The sequence below is a fragment of the Hyla sarda genome, unplaced genomic scaffold (genome assembly GCF_029499605.1).
Source record: "Hyla sarda isolate aHylSar1 unplaced genomic scaffold, aHylSar1.hap1 scaffold_220, whole genome shotgun sequence".
NCBI lineage: Eukaryota > Metazoa > Chordata > Amphibia > Anura > Hylidae > Hyla > Hyla sarda.
Window position 1 is genome coordinate 275387 of NW_026608873.1, and position 18862 is coordinate 294248.

At 46.1% G+C, this 18862-nt stretch overlaps 8 non-coding genes across 8 annotated transcripts; all 8 read left to right on the forward strand.

The window, feature by feature from the left end:
- The first annotated feature begins 2081 nt into the window (after positions 1 to 2081).
- Positions 2082 to 2272, forward strand: LOC130320403 (U2 spliceosomal RNA). The gene has a single exon (XR_008866301.1). It is a non-coding gene; the product is annotated as a U2 spliceosomal RNA (small nuclear RNA).
- Positions 2273 to 4358: 2086 nt separating this feature from the next.
- LOC130320406 (U2 spliceosomal RNA) lies at positions 4359 to 4549 on the forward strand. The gene has a single exon (XR_008866303.1). It is a non-coding gene; the product is annotated as a U2 spliceosomal RNA (small nuclear RNA).
- A 2092-nt stretch (positions 4550 to 6641) lies between these two features.
- LOC130320407 (U2 spliceosomal RNA) lies at positions 6642 to 6832 on the forward strand. The gene has a single exon (XR_008866304.1). It is a non-coding gene; the product is annotated as a U2 spliceosomal RNA (small nuclear RNA).
- A 2097-nt stretch (positions 6833 to 8929) lies between these two features.
- Positions 8930 to 9120, forward strand: LOC130320408 (U2 spliceosomal RNA). Its single transcript, XR_008866305.1, has one exon. It is a non-coding gene; the product is annotated as a U2 spliceosomal RNA (small nuclear RNA).
- Positions 9121 to 11230: 2110 nt separating this feature from the next.
- On the forward strand, positions 11231 to 11421 carry LOC130320409 (U2 spliceosomal RNA). Its single transcript, XR_008866306.1, has one exon. It is a non-coding gene; the product is annotated as a U2 spliceosomal RNA (small nuclear RNA).
- A 2088-nt stretch (positions 11422 to 13509) lies between these two features.
- Positions 13510 to 13700, forward strand: LOC130320410 (U2 spliceosomal RNA). Its single transcript, XR_008866307.1, has one exon. It is a non-coding gene; the product is annotated as a U2 spliceosomal RNA (small nuclear RNA).
- A 2078-nt stretch (positions 13701 to 15778) lies between these two features.
- On the forward strand, positions 15779 to 15969 carry LOC130320411 (U2 spliceosomal RNA). The gene has a single exon (XR_008866308.1). It is a non-coding gene; the product is annotated as a U2 spliceosomal RNA (small nuclear RNA).
- Positions 15970 to 18067: 2098 nt separating this feature from the next.
- Positions 18068 to 18258, forward strand: LOC130320412 (U2 spliceosomal RNA). Its single transcript, XR_008866309.1, has one exon. It is a non-coding gene; the product is annotated as a U2 spliceosomal RNA (small nuclear RNA).
- The last annotated feature ends 604 nt before the right edge of the window (positions 18259 to 18862 follow it).

Genomic DNA, 18862 nt, shown 5'->3' on the forward strand with positions numbered 1-18862 from the left:
GAAAGATTCCTACTTTCATTGCTACCTGCTTGCTGGCTAGCCAGCTAGCCAGCCCTGTGGGCCTTGCTGCTGCAGCCAAAAAACAAAAGGTGGTGCTGCTGCTGCTGCTTCTGCTGCTTCTGCTTCTGCTTGTGTCTGGCCCCTGTTGGAGCGTCCAGGCACAGGACTTCTGCTGCTGCTGACTAAATGGCCTCCTTAATTGGATCATTTGAGTAGCCAGCACACCTGTGCAGGTAGGGCATGACATGATAGGCAGCTGCCTTGATAGCGGGTGGGTGCTGAATGTTCCTAATTGACAAAATAAGATTAATGCTTATGAAGAAATATAAAATCTCATCCCTTCCCCAATATCGCGCCACACCCCTACCCCTTAATTCCCTGGTTGAACTTGATGGACATATGTCTTTTTTCGACCGTACTAACTATGTAACTATGTAACATAACATGGGGGGGGGGGGGTCTCCTGGCTGTTCACACAGGTGTGTCATTGCTGTACATTGACCATGCATTGCTTCTGTGGTATTGCAAAGGCAAAGACAAATGCTTCCAGCCATCCATTGCACTAATGGATTGGTCATCAGCTGGCTGTCTATGTCCCGCATCAATATAGACCAAAGTACAGAGGGTTAGGCTATGCTATTGTGCACCTACCTGATGCATCAGAAGGTGCGAGGCCCTTGCTAAATTCTGTGCACAGACTTTGAGATCTATACTTTAGACTGTATCTAAACCTGCTCCAACATGGACTGACATTCTGGCCTACTTTCAGCCGATGCGACTTGTCTGTCGCTGAACAGTCGCTTTTTATGTATTCAGCACCTATGTATAATGTTGTAAAAATGCTCTAGAAGCTAAAGTCGCAGAAATGTCACACATATTTGGCCTGCAACTTTCTGTGCGACAAATTCAGACAGGAAAAATCAGTATAAATCCTTAGAAAATTATCCCCCAGTGTCTCCATCTGCTGGCGGTATTGAATAAGCATTGCTGCACTGATGGGGTATGCATTAGACGAAAAAAAAGAAGAAAAAGAAGAATAATACGCCCAGAAAAGAGGCGAAAAGGAGAAAAACGTAAAAAAACGTGAAAAAAAAGTAAGAGGAAGAGAAGGGAAAAAAAGGTGGAAATGGGTTTAAAAGTGATTTCGGCGGAGAAATATATATATATATATATATATATATATATATATATATATATATATATATATACGCGCACACACACACATATATATAAACGTATTCTCCGTTGAGATATTGCAGCCGCTGCTGTGTCCAGGCCCAGGAGCCTTAGCACTGTGCTGTGATGTCACTCAATACCACTGACATCACTAGGTGTAAACAACATCTCTCCTTTGCTGTGTATGTGACTATGGAGCTGTTTGGTGATGTCGTCTATTATGGCCTTCATAGAAGCAACAGGAGATTGTTGCATCCATCTAGAACCCTCAGAACTACAGTGCTATGATGTCACTCACTTCCACAGGCCTTGCAGAGTGTAAACAACAACAACCCAGCTTTGTTGTGTATGTAACCATAGGGATTTGTGATGTCACCTAGAACCTTCACAGCAGCGACAGCTTTATGAGGAGCATCAGCACTGCTCTGCCTGAGCAGAACCATCACCGCCATAGGTTGTCAAATAACCCGGATTTAACCCACACAGGTAAGTCCAATGGGGTGCAGGCATGTCCTCTATGCTTACAGCTTCCCGTGGGTGTTGGTTTGATACCGTTTGGGGACAGCCAAGGAGGCATCTGCAGGCAACAAAGGTAGGTGTGTGCTTGTGTGTGTGTTTCCTATGCAGATCCTAAGCCCAGTGTCACATGCAAGTAGGAGGAGTAAGAAGGGTTCCTGGCAAATCCGGGTTATGGATTGCATTTAAAAAGGCCCCGTGGGAGTGCAATGGGCCCCTGTCTTGCTGCTTAGCAATAATGGTATGGGTTTAGGTTCTGCTGTGTGTACTGGTGGTTGACTGCCCCCCAGCCCAGAGTGTGCATGGAAAATTGTCTGGCAGCCTCCCTGACAGCAAGCAGTGATAGTGCCCATGAAGGGGACCTTGTTGGGCCCGCCCCTTTCACGGTTATCGCTTCTCGGCCTTTTGGCTAAGATCAAGTGTAGTATCTGTTCTTATCAGTTTAATATCTGATACGTCCCCTATCTGGGGACCATATATTAAATGGATTTTTGAGAACGGGGGCCGATTTCGAAGCTTGCTTCCGTCGCCCTATGCATTGACCCGATATGGCAGTATCTTCGGGTACAGTGCACCACCCCCTTACAGGGTTAAAAAGAAAGATTCCTACTTTCATTGCTACCTGCTTGCTGGCTAGCCAGCTAGCCAGCCCTGTGGGCCTTGCTGCTGCAGCCAAAAAACAAAAGGTGGTGCTGCTGCTGCTGCTTCTGCTGCTTCTGCTTGTGTCTGGCCCCTGTTGGAGCGTCCAGGCACAGGACTTCTGCTGCTGCTGACTAAATGGCCTCCTTAATTGGATCATTTGAGTAGCCAGCACACCTGTGCAGGTAGGGCATGACATGATAGGCAGCTGCCTTGATAGCGGGTGGGTGCTGAATGTTCCTAATTGACAAAATAAGATTAATGCTTATGAAGAAATATAAAATCTCATCCCTTCCCCAATATCGCGCCACACCCCTACCCCTTAATTCCCTGGTTGAACTTGATGGACATATGTCTTTTTTCGACCGTACTAACTATGTAACTATGTAACATAACATGGGGGGGGGGGGGGGGGTCTCCTGGCTGTTCACACAGGTGTGTCATTGCTGTACATTGACCATGCATTGCTTCTGTGGTATTGCAAAGGCAAAGACAAATGCTTCCAGCCATCCATTGCACTAATGGATTGGTCATCAGCTGGCTGTCTATGTCCCGCATCAATATAGACCAAAGTACAGAGGGTTAGGCTATGCTATTGTGCACCTACCTGATGCATCAGAAGGTGCGAGGCCCTTGCTAAATTCTGTGCACAGACTTTGAGATCTATACTTTAGACTGTATCTAAACCTGCTCCAACATGGACTGACATTCTGGCCTACTTTCAGCCGATGCGACTTGTCTGTCGCTGAACAGTCGCTTTTTATGTATTCAGCACCTATGTATAATGTTGTAAAAATGCTCTAGAAGCTAAAGTCGCAGAAATGTCACACATATTTGGCCTGCAACTTTCTGTGCGACAAATTCAGACAGGAAAAATCAGTATAAATCCTTAGAAAATTATCCCCCAGTGTCTCCATCTGCTGGCGGTATTGAATAAGCATTGCTGCACTGATGGGGTATGCATTAGACGAAAAAAAAGAAGAAAAAGAAGAATAATACGCCCAGAAAAGAGGCGAAAAGGAGAAAAACGTAAAAAAACGTGAAAAAAAAGTAAGAGGAAGAGAAGGGAAAAAAAGGTGGAAATGGGTTTAAAAGTGATTTCGGCGGAGAAATATATATATATATATATATATATATATATATATATATATATACGCGCACACACACACATATATATAAACGTATTCTCCGTTGAGATATTGCAGCCGCTGCTGTGTCCAGGCCCAGGAGCCTTAGCACTGTGCTGTGATGTCACTCAATACCACTGACATCACTAGGTGTAAACAACATCTCTCCTTTGCTGTGTATGTGACTATGGAGCTGTTTGGTGATGTCGTCTATTATGGCCTTCATAGAAGCAACAGGAGATTGTTGCATCCATCTAGAACCCTCAGAACTACAGTGCTATGATGTCACTCACTTCCACAGGCCTTGCAGAGTGTAAACAACAACAACCCAGCTTTGTTGTGTATGTAACCATAGGGATTTGTGATGTCACCTAGAACCTTCACAGCAGCGACAGCTTTATGAGGAGCATCAGCACTGCTCTGCCTGAGCAGAACCATCACCGCCATAGGTTGTCAAATAACCCGGATTTAACCCACACAGGTAAGTCCAATGGGGTGCAGGCATGTCCTCTATGCTTACAGCTTCCCGTGGGTGTTGGTTTGATACCGTTTGGGGACAGCCAAGGAGGCATCTGCAGGCAACAAAGGTAGGTGTGTGCTTGTGTGTGTGTTTCCTATGCAGATCCTAAGCCCAGTGTCACATGCAAGTAGGAGGAGTAAGAAGGGTTCCTGGCAAATCCGGGTTATGGATTGCATTTAAAAAGGCCCCGTGGGAGTGCAATGGGCCCCTGTCTTGCTGCTTAGCAATAATGGTATGGGTTTAGGTTCTGCTGTGTGTACTGGTGGTTGACTGCCCCCCAGCCCAGAGTGTGCATGGAAAATTGTCTGGCAGCCTCCCTGACAGCAAGCAGTGATAGTGCCCATGAAGGGGACCTTGTTGGGCCCGCCCCTTTCACGGTTATCGCTTCTCGGCCTTTTGGCTAAGATCAAGTGTAGTATCTGTTCTTATCAGTTTAATATCTGATACGTCCCCTATCTGGGGACCATATATTAAATGGATTTTTGAGAACGGGGGCCGATTTCGAAGCTTGCTTCCGTCGCCCTATGCATTGACCCGATATGGCAGTATCTTCGGGTACAGTGCACCACCCCCTTACAGGGTTAAAAAGAAAGATTCCTACTTTCATTGCTACCTGCTTGCTGGCTAGCCAGCTAGCCAGCCCTGTGGGCCTTGCTGCTGCAGCCAAAAAACAAAAGGTGGTGCTGCTGCTGCTGCTTCTGCTGCTTCTGCTTCTGCTTGTGTCTGGCCCCTGTTGGAGCGTCCAGGCACAGGACTTCTGCTGCTGCTGACTAAATGGCCTCCTTAATTGGATCATTTGAGTAGCCAGCACACCTGTGCAGGTAGGGCATGACATGATAGGCAGCTGCCTTGATAGCGGGTGGGTGCTGAATGTTCCTAATTGACAAAATAAGATTAATGCTTATGAAGAAATATAAAATCTCATCCCTTCCCCAATATCGCGCCACACCCCTACCCCTTAATTCCCTGGTTGAACTTGATGGACATATGTCTTTTTTCGACCGTACTAACTATGTAACTATGTAACATAACATGGGGGGGGGGGGGGGGTCTCCTGGCTGTTCACACAGGTGTGTCATTGCTGTACATTGACCATGCATTGCTTCTGTGGTATTGCAAAGGCAAAGACAAATGCTTCCAGCCATCCATTGCACTAATGGATTGGTCATCAGCTGGCTGTCTATGTCCCGCATCAATATAGACCAAAGTACAGAGGGTTAGGCTATGCTATTGTGCACCTACCTGATGCATCAGAAGGTGCGAGGCCCTTGCTAAATTCTGTGCACAGACTTTGAGATCTATACTTTAGACTGTATCTAAACCTGCTCCAACATGGACTGACATTCTGGCCTACTTTCAGCCGATGCGACTTGTCTGTCGCTGAACAGTCGCTTTTTATGTATTCAGCACCTATGTATAATGTTGTAAAAATGCTCTAGAAGCTAAAGTCGCAGAAATGTCACACATATTTGGCCTGCAACTTTCTGTGCGACAAATTCAGACAGGAAAAATCAGTATAAATCCTTAGAAAATTATCCCCCAGTGTCTCCATCTGCTGGCGGTATTGAATAAGCATTGCTGCACTGATGGGGTATGCATTAGACGAAAAAAAAGAAGAAAAAGAAGAATAATACGCCCAGAAAAGAGGCGAAAAGGAGAAAAACGTAAAAAAACGTGAAAAAAAAGTAAGAGGAAGAGAAGGGAAAAAAAGGTGGAAATGGGTTTAAAAGTGATTTCGGCGGAGAATATATATATATATATATATATATATATATATATATATATATATACGCGCACACACACACATATATATAAACGTATTCTCCGTTGAGATATTGCAGCCGCTGCTGTGTCCAGGCCCAGGAGCCTTAGCACTGTGCTGTGATGTCACTCAATACCACTGACATCACTAGGTGTAAACAACATCTCTCCTTTGCTGTGTATGTGACTATGGAGCTGTTTGGTGATGTCGTCTATTATGGCCTTCATAGAAGCAACAGGAGATTGTTGCATCCATCTAGAACCCTCAGAACTACAGTGCTATGATGTCACTCACTTCCACAGGCCTTGCAGAGTGTAAACAACAACAACCCAGCTTTGTTGTGTATGTAACCATAGGGATTTGTGATGTCACCTAGAACCTTCACAGCAGCGACAGCTTTATGAGGAGCATCAGCACTGCTCTGCCTGAGCAGAACCATCACCGCCATAGGTTGTCAAATAACCCGGATTTAACCCACACAGGTAAGTCCAATGGGGTGCAGGCATGTCCTCTATGCTTACAGCTTCCCGTGGGTGTTGGTTTGATACCGTTTGGGGACAGCCAAGGAGGCATCTGCAGGCAACAAAGGTAGGTGTGTGCTTGTGTGTGTGTTTCCTATGCAGATCCTAAGCCCAGTGTCACATGCAAGTAGGAGGAGTAAGAAGGGTTCCTGGCAAATCCGGGTTATGGATTGCATTTAAAAAGGCCCCGTGGGAGTGCAATGGGCCCCTGTCTTGCTGCTTAGCAATAATGGTATGGGTTTAGGTTCTGCTGTGTGTACTGGTGGTTGACTGCCCCCCAGCCCAGAGTGTGCATGGAAAATTGTCTGGCAGCCTCCCTGACAGCAAGCAGTGATAGTGCCCATGAAGGGGACCTTGTTGGGCCCGCCCCTTTCACGGTTATCGCTTCTCGGCCTTTTGGCTAAGATCAAGTGTAGTATCTGTTCTTATCAGTTTAATATCTGATACGTCCCCTATCTGGGGACCATATATTAAATGGATTTTTGAGAACGGGGGCCGATTTCGAAGCTTGCTTCCGTCGCCCTATGCATTGACCCGATATGGCAGTATCTTCGGGTACAGTGCACCACCCCCTTACAGGGTTAAAAAGAAAGATTCCTACTTTCATTGCTACCTGCTTGCTGGCTAGCCAGCTAGCCAGCCCTGTGGGCCTTGCTGCTGCAGCCAAAAAACAAAAGGTGGTGCTGCTGCTGCTGCTTCTGCTGCTTCTGCTTCTGCTTGTGTCTGGCCCCTGTTGGAGCGTCCAGGCACAGGACTTCTGCTGCTGCTGACTAAATGGCCTCCTTAATTGGATCATTTGAGTAGCCAGCACACCTGTGCAGGTAGGGCATGACATGATAGGCAGCTGCCTTGATAGCGGGTGGGTGCTGAATGTTCCTAATTGACAAAATAAGATTAATGCTTATGAAGAAATATAAAATCTCATCCCTTCCCCAATATCGCGCCACACCCCTACCCCTTAATTCCCTGGTTGAACTTGATGGACATATGTCTTTTTTCGACCGTACTAACTATGTAACTATGTAACATAACATGGGGGGGGGGGGGGGGGGTCTCCTGGCTGTTCACACAGGTGTGTCATTGCTGTACATTGACCATGCATTGCTTCTGTGGTATTGCAAAGGCAAAGACAAATGCTTCCAGCCATCCATTGCACTAATGGATTGGTCATCAGCTGGCTGTCTATGTCCCGCATCAATATAGACCAAAGTACAGAGGGTTAGGCTATGCTATTGTGCACCTACCTGATGCATCAGAAGGTGCGAGGCCCTTGCTAAATTCTGTGCACAGACTTTGAGATCTATACTTTAGACTGTATCTAAACCTGCTCCAACATGGACTGACATTCTGGCCTACTTTCAGCCGATGCGACTTGTCTGTCGCTGAACAGTCGCTTTTTATGTATTCAGCACCTATGTATAATGTTGTAAAAATGCTCTAGAAGCTAAAGTCGCAGAAATGTCACACATATTTGGCCTGCAACTTTCTGTGCGACAAATTCAGACAGGAAAAATCAGTATAAATCCTTAGAAAATTATCCCCCAGTGTCTCCATCTGCTGGCGGTATTGAATAAGCATTGCTGCACTGATGGGGTATGCATTAGACGAAAAAAAAGAAGAAAAAGAAGAATAATACGCCCAGAAAAGAGGCGAAAAGGAGAAAAACGTAAAAAAACGTGAAAAAAAAGTAAGAGGAAGAGAAGGGAAAAAAAGGTGGAAATGGGTTTAAAAGTGATTTCGGCGGAGAAATATATATATATATATATATATATATATATATATATATATATATATACGCGCACACACACACATATATATAAACGTATTCTCCGTTGAGATATTGCAGCCGCTGCTGTGTCCAGGCCCAGGAGCCTTAGCACTGTGCTGTGATGTCACTCAATACCACTGACATCACTAGGTGTAAACAACATCTCTCCTTTGCTGTGTATGTGACTATGGAGCTGTTTGGTGATGTCGTCTATTATGGCCTTCATAGAAGCAACAGGAGATTGTTGCATCCATCTAGAACCCTCAGAACTACAGTGCTATGATGTCACTCACTTCCACAGGCCTTGCAGAGTGTAAACAACAACAACCCAGCTTTGTTGTGTATGTAACCATAGGGATTTGTGATGTCACCTAGAACCTTCACAGCAGCGACAGCTTTATGAGGAGCATCAGCACTGCTCTGCCTGAGCAGAACCATCACCGCCATAGGTTGTCAAATAACCCGGATTTAACCCACACAGGTAAGTCCAATGGGGTGCAGGCATGTCCTCTATGCTTACAGCTTCCCGTGGGTGTTGGTTTGATACCGTTTGGGGACAGCCAAGGAGGCATCTGCAGGCAACAAAGGTAGGTGTGTGCTTGTGTGTGTGTTTCCTATGCAGATCCTAAGCCCAGTGTCACATGCAAGTAGGAGGAGTAAGAAGGGTTCCTGGCAAATCCGGGTTATGGATTGCATTTAAAAAGGCCCCGTGGGAGTGCAATGGGCCCCTGTCTTGCTGCTTAGCAATAATGGTATGGGTTTAGGTTCTGCTGTGTGTACTGGTGGTTGACTGCCCCCCAGCCCAGAGTGTGCATGGAAAATTGTCTGGCAGCCTCCCTGACAGCAAGCAGTGATAGTGCCCATGAAGGGGACCTTGTTGGGCCCGCCCCTTTCACGGTTATCGCTTCTCGGCCTTTTGGCTAAGATCAAGTGTAGTATCTGTTCTTATCAGTTTAATATCTGATACGTCCCCTATCTGGGGACCATATATTAAATGGATTTTTGAGAACGGGGGCCGATTTCGAAGCTTGCTTCCGTCGCCCTATGCATTGACCCGATATGGCAGTATCTTCGGGTACAGTGCACCACCCCCTTACAGGGTTAAAAAGAAAGATTCCTACTTTCATTGCTACCTGCTTGCTGGCTAGCCAGCTAGCCAGCCCTGTGGGCCTTGCTGCTGCAGCCAAAAAACAAAAGGTGGTGCTGCTGCTGCTGCTTCTGCTGCTTCTGCTTCTGCTTGTGTCTGGCCCCTGTTGGAGCGTCCAGGCACAGGACTTCTGCTGCTGCTGACTAAATGGCCTCCTTAATTGGATCATTTGAGTAGCCAGCACACCTGTGCAGGTAGGGCATGACATGATAGGCAGCTGCCTTGATAGCGGGTGGGTGCTGAATGTTCCTAATTGACAAAATAAGATTAATGCTTATGAAGAAATATAAAATCTCATCCCTTCCCCAATATCGCGCCACACCCCTACCCCTTAATTCCCTGGTTGAACTTGATGGACATATGTCTTTTTTCGACCGTACTAACTATGTAACTATGTAACATAACATGGGGGGGGGGGGGGGGGTCTCCTGGCTGTTCACACAGGTGTGTCATTGCTGTACATTGACCATGCATTGCTTCTGTGGTATTGCAAAGGCAAAGACAAATGCTTCCAGCCATCCATTGCACTAATGGATTGGTCATCAGCTGGCTGTCTATGTCCCGCATCAATATAGACCAAAGTACAGAGGGTTAGGCTATGCTATTGTGCACCTACCTGATGCATCAGAAGGTGCGAGGCCCTTGCTAAATTCTGTGCACAGACTTTGAGATCTATACTTTAGACTGTATCTAAACCTGCTCCAACATGGACTGACATTCTGGCCTACTTTCAGCCGATGCGACTTGTCTGTCGCTGAACAGTCGCTTTTTATGTATTCAGCACCTATGTATAATGTTGTAAAAATGCTCTAGAAGCTAAAGTCGCAGAAATGTCACACATATTTGGCCTGCAACTTTCTGTGCGACAAATTCAGACAGGAAAAATCAGTATAAATCCTTAGAAAATTATCCCCCAGTGTCTCCATCTGCTGGCGGTATTGAATAAGCATTGCTGCACTGATGGGGTATGCATTAGACGAAAAAAAAGAAGAAAAAGAAGAATAATACGCCCAGAAAAGAGGCGAAAAGGAGAAAAACGTAAAAAAACGTGAAAAAAAAGTAAGAGGAAGAGAAGGGAAAAAAAGGTGGAAATGGGTTTAAAAGTGATTTCGGCGGAGATATATATATATATATATATATATATATATATATATATATATATATATATATATATATATATACGCGCACACACACACATATATATAAACGTATTCTCCGTTGAGATATTGCAGCCGCTGCTGTGTCCAGGCCCAGGAGCCTTAGCACTGTGCTGTGATGTCACTCAATACCACTGACATCACTAGGTGTAAACAACATCTCTCCTTTGCTGTGTATGTGACTATGGAGCTGTTTGGTGATGTCGTCTATTATGGCCTTCATAGAAGCAACAGGAGATTGTTGCATCCATCTAGAACCCTCAGAACTACAGTGCTATGATGTCACTCACTTCCACAGGCCTTGCAGAGTGTAAACAACAACAACCCAGCTTTGTTGTGTATGTAACCATAGGGATTTGTGATGTCACCTAGAACCTTCACAGCAGCGACAGCTTTATGAGGAGCATCAGCACTGCTCTGCCTGAGCAGAACCATCACCGCCATAGGTTGTCAAATAACCCGGATTTAACCCACACAGGTAAGTCCAATGGGGTGCAGGCATGTCCTCTATGCTTACAGCTTCCCGTGGGTGTTGGTTTGATACCGTTTGGGGACAGCCAAGGAGGCATCTGCAGGCAACAAAGGTAGGTGTGTGCTTGTGTGTGTGTTTCCTATGCAGATCCTAAGCCCAGTGTCACATGCAAGTAGGAGGAGTAAGAAGGGTTCCTGGCAAATCCGGGTTATGGATTGCATTTAAAAAGGCCCCGTGGGAGTGCAATGGGCCCCTGTCTTGCTGCTTAGCAATAATGGTATGGGTTTAGGTTCTGCTGTGTGTACTGGTGGTTGACTGCCCCCCAGCCCAGAGTGTGCATGGAAAATTGTCTGGCAGCCTCCCTGACAGCAAGCAGTGATAGTGCCCATGAAGGGGACCTTGTTGGGCCCGCCCCTTTCACGGTTATCGCTTCTCGGCCTTTTGGCTAAGATCAAGTGTAGTATCTGTTCTTATCAGTTTAATATCTGATACGTCCCCTATCTGGGGACCATATATTAAATGGATTTTTGAGAACGGGGGCCGATTTCGAAGCTTGCTTCCGTCGCCCTATGCATTGACCCGATATGGCAGTATCTTCGGGTACAGTGCACCACCCCCTTACAGGGTTAAAAAGAAAGATTCCTACTTTCATTGCTACCTGCTTGCTGGCTAGCCAGCTAGCCAGCCCTGTGGGCCTTGCTGCTGCAGCCAAAAAACAAAAGGTGGTGCTGCTGCTGCTTCTGCTGCTTCTGCTTCTGCTTGTGTCTGGCCCCTGTTGGAGCGTCCAGGCACAGGACTTCTGCTGCTGCTGACTAAATGGCCTCCTTAATTGGATCATTTGAGTAGCCAGCACACCTGTGCAGGTAGGGCATGACATGATAGGCAGCTGCCTTGATAGCGGGTGGGTGCTGAATGTTCCTAATTGACAAAATAAGATTAATGCTTATGAAGAAATATAAAATCTCATCCCTTCCCCAATATCGCGCCACACCCCTACCCCTTAATTCCCTGGTTGAACTTGATGGACATATGTCTTTTTTCGACCGTACTAACTATGTAACTATGTAACATAACATGGGGGGGGGGGTCTCCTGGCTGTTCACACAGGTGTGTCATTGCTGTACATTGACCATGCATTGCTTCTGTGGTATTGCAAAGGCAAAGACAAATGCTTCCAGCCATCCATTGCACTAATGGATTGGTCATCAGCTGGCTGTCTATGTCCCGCATCAATATAGACCAAAGTACAGAGGGTTAGGCTATGCTATTGTGCACCTACCTGATGCATCAGAAGGTGCGAGGCCCTTGCTAAATTCTGTGCACAGACTTTGAGATCTATACTTTAGACTGTATCTAAACCTGCTCCAACATGGACTGACATTCTGGCCTACTTTCAGCCGATGCGACTTGTCTGTCGCTGAACAGTCGCTTTTTATGTATTCAGCACCTATGTATAATGTTGTAAAAATGCTCTAGAAGCTAAAGTCGCAGAAATGTCACACATATTTGGCCTGCAACTTTCTGTGCGACAAATTCAGACAGGAAAAATCGGTATAAATCCTTAGAAAATTATCCCCCAGTGTCTCCATCTGCTGGCGGTATTGAATAAGCATTGCTGCACTGATGGGGTATGCATTAGACGAAAAAAAAGAAGAAAAAGAAGAATAATACGCCCAGAAAAGAGGCGAAAAGGAGAAAAACGTAAAAAAACGTGAAAAAAAAGTAAGAGGAAGAGAAGGGAAAAAAAGGTGGAAATGGGTTTAAAAGTGATTTCGGCGGAGAATATATATATATATATATATATATATATATATATATATATATATATATACGCGCACACACACACATATATATAAACGTATTCTCCGTTGAGATATTGCAGCCGCTGCTGTGTCCAGGCCCAGGAGCCTTAGCACTGTGCTGTGATGTCACTCAATACCACTGACATCACTAGGTGTAAACAACATCTCTCCTTTGCTGTGTATGTGACTATGGAGCTGTTTGGTGATGTCGTCTATTATGGCCTTCATAGAAGCAACAGGAGATTGTTGCATCCATCTAGAACCCTCAGAACTACAGTGCTATGATGTCACTCACTTCCACAGGCCTTGCAGAGTGTAAACAACAACAACCCAGCTTTGTTGTGTATGTAACCATAGGGATTTGTGATGTCACCTAGAACCTTCACAGCAGCGACAGCTTTATGAGGAGCATCAGCACTGCTCTGCCTGAGCAGAACCATCACCGCCATAGGTTGTCAAATAACCCGGATTTAACCCACACAGGTAAGTCCAATGGGGTGCAGGCATGTCCTCTATGCTTACAGCTTCCCGTGGGTGTTGGTTTGATACCGTTTGGGGACAGCCAAGGAGGCATCTGCAGGCAACAAAGGTAGGTGTGTGCTTGTGTGTGTGTTTCCTATGCAGATCCTAAGCCCAGTGTCACATGCAAGTAGGAGGAGTAAGAAGGGTTCCTGGCAAATCCGGGTTATGGATTGCATTTAAAAAGGCCCCGTGGGAGTGCAATGGGCCCCTGTCTTGCTGCTTAGCAATAATGGTATGGATTTAGGTTCTGCTGTGTGTACTGGTGGTTGACTGCCCCCCAGCCCAGAGTGTGCATGGAAAATTGTCTGGCAGCCTCCCTGACAGCAAGCAGTGATAGTGCCCATGAAGGGGACCTTGTTGGGCCCGCCCCTTTCACGGTTATCGCTTCTCGGCCTTTTGGCTAAGATCAAGTGTAGTATCTGTTCTTATCAGTTTAATATCTGATACGTCCCCTATCTGGGGACCATATATTAAATGGATTTTTGAGAACGGGGGCCGATTTCGAAGCTTGCTTCCGTCGCCCTATGCATTGACCCGATATGGCAGTATCTTCGGGTACAGTGCACCACCCCCTTACAGGGTTAAAAAGAAAGATTCCTACTTTCATTGCTACCTGCTTGCTGGCTAGCCAGCTAGCCAGCCCTGTGGGCCTTGCTGCTGCAGCCAAAAAACAAAAGGTGGTGCTGCTGCTGCTGCTTCTGCTGCTTCTGCTTGTGTCTGGCCCCTGTTGGAGCGTCCAGGCACAGGACTTCTGCTGCTGCTGACTAAATGGCCTCCTTAATTGGATCATTTGAGTAGCCAGCACACCTGTGCAGGTAGGGCATGACATGATAGGCAGCTGCCTTGATAGCGGGTGGGTGCTGAATGTTCCTAATTGACAAAATAAGATTAATGCTTATGAAGAAATATAAAATCTCATCCCTTCCCCAATATCGCGCCACACCCCTACCCCTTAATTCCCTGGTTGAACTTGATGGACATATGTCTTTTTTCGACCGTACTAACTATGTAACTATGTAACATAACATGGGGGGGGGGGGGGGTCTCCTGGCTGTTCACACAGGTGTGTCATTGCTGTACATTGACCATGCATTGCTTCTGTGGTATTGCAAAGGCAAAGACAAATGCTTCCAGCCATCCATTGCACTAATGGATTGGTCATCAGCTGGCTGTCTATGTCCCGCATCAATATAGACCAAAGTACAGAGGGTTAGGCTATGCTATTGTGCACCTACCTGATGCATCAGAAGGTGCGAGGCCCTTGCTAAATTCTGTGCACAGACTTTGAGATCTATACTTTAGACTGTATCTAAACCTGCTCCAACATGGACTGACATTCTGGCCTACTTTCAGCCGATGCGACTTGTCTGTCGCTGAACAGTCGCTTTTTATGTATTCAGCACCTATGTATAATGTTGTAAAAATGCTCTAGAAGCTAAAGTCGCAGAAATGTCACACATATTTGGCCTGCAACTTTCTGTGCGACAAATTCAGACAGGAAAAATCAGTATAAATCCTTAGAAAATTATCCCCCAGTGTCTCCATCTGCTGGCGGTATTGAATAAGCATTGCTGCACTGATGGGGTATGCATTAGACGAAAAAAGAAGAAAAAGAAGAATAATACGCCCAGAAAAGAGGCGAAAAGGAGAAAAACGTAAAAAAACGTGAAAAAAAAGTAAGAGGAAGAGAAGGGAAAAAAAGGTGGAAATGGGTTTAAAAGTGATTTCGGCGGAGAAATATATATATATATATATATATATATATATATATATATACGCGCACACACACACATATATATAAACGTATTCTCCGTTGAGATATTGCAGCCGCTGCTGTGTCCAGGCCCAGGAGCCTTAGCACTGTGCTGTGATGTCACTCAATACCACTGACATCACTAGGTGTAAACAACATCTCTCCTTTGCTGTGTATGTGACTATGGAGCTGTTTGGTGATGTCGTCTATTATGGCCTTCATAGAAGCAACAGGAGATTGTTGCATCCATCTAGAACCCTCAGAACTACAGTGCTATGATGTCACTCACTTCCACAGGCCTTGCAGAGTGTAAACAACAACAACCCAGCTTTGTTGTGTATGTAACCATAGGGATTTGTGATGTCACCTAGAACCTTCACAGCAGCGACAGCTTTATGAGGAGCATCAGCACTGCTCTGCCTGAGCAGAACCATCACCGCCATAGGTTGTCAAATAACCCGGATTTAACCCACACAGGTAAGTCCAATGGGGTGCAGGCATGTCCTCTATGCTTACAGCTTCCCGTGGGTGTTGGTTTGATACCGTTTGGGGACAGCCAAGGAGGCATCTGCAGGCAACAAAGGTAGGTGTGTGCTTGTGTGTGTGTTTCCTATGCAGATCCTAAGCCCAGTGTCACATGCAAGTAGGAGGAGTAAGAAGGGTTCCTGGCAAATCCGGGTTATGGATTGCATTTAAAAAGGCCCCGTGGGAGTGCAATGGGCCCCTGTCTTGCTGCTTAGCAATAATGGTATGGGTTTAGGTTCTGCTGTGTGTACTGGTGGTTGACTGCCCCCCAGCCCAGAGTGTGCATGGAAAATTGTCTGGCAGCCTCCCTGACAGCAAGCAGTGATAGTGCCCATGAAGGGGACCTTGTTGGGCCCGCCCCTTTCACGGTTATCGCTTCTCGGCCTTTTGGCTAAGATCAAGTGTAGTATCTGTTCTTATCAGTTTAATATCTGATACGTCCCCTATCTGGGGACCATATATTAAATGGATTTTTGAGAACGGGGGCCGATTTCGAAGCTTGCTTCCGTCGCCCTATGCATTGACCCGATATGGCAGTATCTTCGGGTACAGTGCACCACCCCCTTACAGGGTTAAAAAGAAAGATTCCTACTTTCATTGCTACCTGCTTGCTGGCTAGCCAGCTAGCCAGCCCTGTGGGCCTTGCTGCTGCAGCCAAAAAACAAAAGGTGGTGCTGCTGCTGCTGCTTCTACTGCTTCTGCTTCTGCTTGTGTCTGGCCCCTGTTGGAGCGTCCAGGCACAGGACTTCTGCTGCTGCTGACTAAATGGCCTCCTTAATTGGATCATTTGAGTAGCCAGCACACCTGTGCAGGTAGGGCATGACATGATAGGCAGCTGCCTTGATAGCGGGTGGGTGCTGAAGAATGTTCCTAATTGACAAAATAAGATTAATGCTTATGAAGAAATATAAAATCTCATCCCTTCCCCAATATCGCGCCACACCCCTACCCCTTAATTCCCTGGTTGAACTTGATGGACATATGTCTTTTTTCGACCGTACTAACTATGTAACTATGTAACATAACATGGGGGGGGGGGGGGGGGTCTCCTGGCTGTTCACACAGGTGTGTCATTGCTGTACATTGACCATGCATTGCTTCTGTGGTATTGCAAAGGCAAAGACAAATGCTTCCAGCCATCCATTGCACTAATGGATTGGTCATCAGCTGGCTGTCTATGTCCCGCATCAATATAGACCAAAGTACAGAGGGTTAGGCTATGCTATTGTGCACCTACCTGATGCATCAGAAGGTGCGAGGCCCTTGCTAAATTCTGTGCACAGACTTTGAGATCTATACTTTAGACTGTATCTAAACCTGCTCCAACATGGACTGACATTCTGGCCTACTTTCAGCCGATGCGACTTGTCTGTCGCTGAACAGTCGCTTTTTATGTATTCAGCACCTATGTATAATGTTGTAAAAATGCTCTAGAAGCTAAAGTCGCAGAAATGTCACACATATTTGGCCTGCAACTTTCTGTGCGACAAATTCAGACAGGAAAAATCAGTATAAATCCTTAGAAAATTATCCCCCAGTGTCTCCATCTGCTGGCGGTATTGAATAAGCATTGCTGCACTGATGGGGTATGCATTAGACGAAAAAAAAGAAGAAAAAGAAGAATAATACGCCCAGAAAAGAGGCGAAAAGGAGAAAAACGTAAAAAAACGTGAAAAAAAGTAAGAGGAAGAGAAGGGAAAAAAAGGTGGAAATGGGTTTAAAAGTGATTTCGGCGGAGAAATATATATATATATATATATATATATATATATATATATATATATATACGCGCACACACACACATATATATAAACGTATTCTCCGTTGAGATATTGCAGCCGCTGCTGTGTCCAGGCCCAGGAGCCTTAGCACTGTGCTGTGATGTCACTCAATACCACTGACATCACTAGGTGTAAACAACATCTCTCCTTTGCTGTGTATGTGACTATGGAGCTGTTTGGTGATGTCGTCTATTATGGCCTTCATAGAAGCAACAGGAGATTGTTGCATCCATCTAGAACCCTCAGAACTACAGTGCTATGATGTCACTCACTTCCACAGGCCTTGCAGAGTGTAAACAACAACAACCCAGCTTTGTTGTGTATGTAACCATAGGGATTTGTGATGTCACCTAGAACCTTCACAGCAGCGACAGCTTTATGAGGAGCATCAGCACTGCTCTGCCTGAGCAGAACCATCACCGCCATAGGTTGTCAAATAACCCGGATTTAACCCACACAGGTAAGTCCAATGGGGTGCAGGCATGTCCTCTATGCTTACAGCTTCCCGTGGGTGTTGGTTTGATACCGTTTGGGGACAGCCAAGGAGGCATCTGCAGGCAACAAAGGTAGGTGTGTGCTTGTGTGTGTGTTTCCTATGCAGATCCTAAGCCCAGTGTCACATGCAAGTAGGAGGAGTAAGAAGGGTTCCTGGCAAATCCGGGTTATGGATTGCATTTAAAAAGGCCCCGTGGGAGTGCAATGGGCCCCTGTCTTGCTGCTTAGCAATAATGGTATGGGTTTAGGTTCTGCTGTGTGTACTGGTGGTTGACTGCCCCCCAGCCCAGAGTGTGCATGGAAAATTGTCTGGCAGCCTCCCTGACAGCAAGCAGTGATAGTGCCCATGAAGGGGACCTTGTTGGGCCCGCCCCTTTCACGGTTATCGCTTCTCGGCCTTTTGGCTAAGATCAAGTGTAGTATCTGTTCTTATCAGTTTAATATCTGATACGTCCCCTATCTGGGGACCATATATTAAATGGATTTTTGAGAACGGGGGCCGATTTCGAAGCTTGCTTCCGTCGCCCTATGCATTGACCCGATATGGCAGTATCTTCGGGTACAGTGCACCACCCCCTTACAGGGTTAAAAAGAAAGATTCCTACTTTCATTGCTACCTGCTTGCTGGCTAGCCAGCTAGCCAGCCCTGTGGGCCTTGCTGCTGCAGCCAAAAAACAAAAGGTGGTGCTGCTGCTGCTGCTTCTGCTGCTTCTGCTTCTGCTTGTGTCTGGCCCCTGTTGGAGCGTCCAGGCACAGGACTTCTGCTGCTGCTGACTAAATGGCCTCCTTAATTGGATCATTTGAGTAGCCAGCACACCTGTGCAGGTAGGGCATGACATGATAGGCAGCTGCCTTGATAGCGGGTGGGTGCTGAATGTTCCTAATTGACAAAATAAGATTAATGCTTATGAAGAAATATAAAATCTCATCCCTTCCCCAATATCGCGCCACACCCCTACCCCTTAATTCCCTGGTTGAACTTGATGGACATATGTCTTTTTTCGACCGTACTAACTATGTAACTATGTAACATAACATGGGGGGGGGGGGGTCTCCTGGCTGTTCACACAGGTGTGTCATTGCTGTACATTGACCATGCATTGCTTCTGTGGTATTGCAAAGGCAAAGACAAATGCTTCCAGCCATCCATTGCACTAATGGATTGGTCATCAGCTGGCT